Source organism: Salvia hispanica, chromosome 4 (assembly GCF_023119035.1).
Source record: "Salvia hispanica cultivar TCC Black 2014 chromosome 4, UniMelb_Shisp_WGS_1.0, whole genome shotgun sequence".
In the NCBI taxonomy this organism is placed as follows: domain Eukaryota; kingdom Viridiplantae; phylum Streptophyta; class Magnoliopsida; order Lamiales; family Lamiaceae; genus Salvia; species Salvia hispanica.
Genome location: NC_062968.1, coordinates 14,466,164 through 14,469,524, shown reverse-complemented (window position 1 = coordinate 14,469,524; position 3,361 = coordinate 14,466,164). Strand labels below are relative to the sequence as shown.

The 3,361-nt window shown below is 42.0% G+C and overlaps 1 non-coding gene across 1 annotated transcript; it reads right to left on the bottom strand.

The window, feature by feature from the left end:
- Nucleotides 1-2,378: 2,378 nt before the first annotated feature.
- On the bottom strand, nt 2,379-2,478 carry LOC125185738. The gene has a single exon (XR_007170240.1). It is a non-coding gene; the product is annotated as a U6 spliceosomal RNA (small nuclear RNA).
- Between the last annotated feature and the right edge of the window lie 883 nt (nt 2,479-3,361).

Below are 3,361 nucleotides of genomic sequence, written 5' to 3'. Positions count from 1 at the left end.
CGTCAGTATGACGCGGTAAGCCAACGTGGCTGACACGTGATAGTCCACGTCGTGAATGAATCTAGAAGCTTCTAGACTCAGCCTCTCTAGCTCTGAGCGCGTAACGCCCGAACGTTACAGCTCGTAACCGACGACCGTTACGATCTACCATTAATGACGGCCATTATGGCCGTTGACCCCCTGCAGTGGACTGAGCCTATAAATAGGCTAGCCATTCTAGCATTCTCTACATCAGAAACTAGAATCCACACTCTGCATCATACACTCTCTCCTCCCTCTGCATTGTTCTTCTGTCGAAGCTCTGCCCTCTCCTCCATCCAGTTCGCCGGAGCTCTGCTGATAGCGGTGCTGCTTCACCAGAGACGTAGCCGTTTTATCTTTGGGGACGAAACGTCAATTCGAAGAGCACTACCGGGGCGTATCTCGTCTTGCGGAAAGAGGACTCCTCGACTCGGCTTTTCCAGTTTATTTGTTTCGAATCTTCTTTGTAATTTCGTTTCAGTTACTTAGCTCTTGTATTCCTTCTTGTAATCCCTAAATCTCCAACAGCATCGCCGAGAAATACAACGCAGCCAAGCCGGCGTACGCCTACAAGCGCCACAGGGAGCAGCTCCGCAAGCACTAGGATCAAATAAAGAAGCAGGTGAATTTGTTCGCGGGGGAGTACGAGAAGTGCGAGAGGGAGCAGGGCAGTGGCGAGAGTCTCGCGGATGTGCGGGACAAAGCGATGCAGTCATACATTTCATTGTACGACGATTTCAAGCACTACCAGTGCTGGGCGCTCTTGAGGGACAAGCAGAAGTTCGTTGGTGGTGTGATTCCCCCATCGATGGCGGCGAGAAGGAGGGCGTCGAAGCGCACCTTCGCTGATTATACACGTAGCGATAGCGGCGCGTCACCAATGGACCTCAACAATCCGGTGTTCGAGGATGAGAGTTCCGGCACACCGATTTCCTCCCGGCGTCCCCCTGACGTCAAGGCTGCCAAGGGCAAGAGCAAGGCCACATCCTCCTCCGCCGCGCCGCCTGACCAGGCCCAGTCGCCGACCCCGAGTTCGACGCCGTCCGCGACTTCGACTGCGGCCCATGCCTACTCGGATTTGGCGGCCTCCTCCGACTACAAGACGTTGTTGGATGCGCACACCGCCCTCATGCAGGCGACCAACCCGGCTCAAATCGAAGGCATCGAGCGGATGATCGATGGACTCAGCCGCAAGTTGGGACTACTTTAGACTAGCCTCCTTTTTTTTGTATTTAGTGTTTTTTTTTATTTCTTAATTTGTAACTTTTTTTTAATTAAGTAAATTTAGAATTTCCCTTTATTAATTGTGTTGTTTTTATATGTTTATTTTAATTTACATTTGCAAACATAAAAATATAAATACAAAATAGAAGTAAAATGCTTAGGGTGTCGCTTAGGGCGGGCTATAGTCCGCCCCACTGCAGGTGGAAGGGGAGGAGGATAAAATGCTGACGTGGCGGTGCATAGGGCGTCGCTTAGGGCGTCCCACTGTGGATGCCCTTACTCTTTCTTCACTTTAACTATTTATTATCATTTTTTCAAAATAAGTACTCAAAATGAACGCCTCTACTACATAGGAATGGTGAGAATACTACTTTTTATAATATAACAATCCCATCATGCAAATAAATAAATATTAGACTTCAAATTAAATTATTTACTACATTTGTCTATAAAAAAATAGACAAATTTTATCATTTTGGGTCGTCCACCAAAATTAGCCTAATTCTAAAAATGGAAAGTTTTAAACCAATATCAACCCTACATATAATTCTAAACGTGGACCCCATAATCCATTAACATTACTTCCACCATATTTTTCCTCCATCTCTCTTATTCTATCGATTGCGCATTAAAACCTGTGCATGTCATTTACAACTTTATCTAATTTTTTTTACAGAGATAGTATGTTTTATTTTATATTCGTATTACTCAATAATACTCCTTACGACCCACTCAAGATATTCACCTTTCATTTTTAGTTTGTCTCACTCATGATTTCCATTTTCTATCTTTAGTAATAAATCACTCTTTATTCTCTCCTCATTAAAATATTCAACTATTTTTTCTTCTCTACTTACTCTACCTAATAATTCCTGCCAAAATCTCGTCTCATTCAAAAATGTGGACATCTTAAGTAGAGTTGTCAACTGACCGGCCCAGGCCATCAGTGAAACAGAGCGGGCCTGAGCTGGGCTAATTGGTTGAAGTAGGCTCTATTTGGCCAATTTGTAAACCCATGCCCGGCCGGGCCCATGACCATCCGAGGCTAGGCCCAAGACCGGCCCAGGACCGGCCCATCAAATGCTCACCTTATATAACTAATGATTGTGTATGCAATTAAGTAATTAATCATTAATAATAGTATATTTAACTATTTATGCATGTTATCTTATGCATGAGCTATGCTAATATTCTCTATATTGTCCCAATTTTATTAGATGTCACTGAATGGATTTAATATATATATATATATATATATATATATATATATATATAGGGGTGTGTTAGGGTCCTTACAGCATCTTAGTGTAAAACACAGCACAAATCACAGTCCTTGGATCCTTAAATTGGATGGTTGTGATAAGCTACATTATTATACTAAAAATCTACATTATTAGACAAGGTACATTATTAGACTAAAATGCTACATTATTATCCGAACTACATTATTAGGCTAAAAATCTACATTATTAGATGACACGTGGCATTCATCTGACCGTTAGATCACAAGATCCAATGGACTGCAAGTGTTTTGAGTTTTACTGACACTTAGAGTTTTGATATGAATACATCCCTATATATATACATATATATATATATATATATAGAGTAGTGATATGGGGCAAATGCACCTTAAGTATATAACTAGAGAACAAATCTCAGCCACAAGATCAAGAAATCAAGGGCTAAAATTACTTTTAGAATTCTAACATTATATTCAGGTTTTGAATTAATATATGAATAATTTAGTTCACTCGAGGGTATATTGGTCATTTTACTGAATTAAAATGAGAAGGGTCTTCTTTTTCCCTCATTTGATGAACATTTCATTTCCCTTTGTCTCTTCTCTATTCTCCCTCTGTCAAATATGTCGGGTTCCACCACTGTGACCTCCATTTTTCGTCATGTTTCCTCCATTCCTCGTCGTCATCAACGTTAGCAAAGAAGAGAAGTGATTCCACCCAACTCATCTCCATGCAATCATCTTCGGTCAATCCCAGCTCAAGAACTGCTTTTCCATTATAGGGAGGAGGTCGTGGACCCCACCAAGGTACAACGACGTGAATGAGGTAGCGCCTGTTAGGTTTCCGGTCGCCGGAGGGTTGGTAGGGTTTAG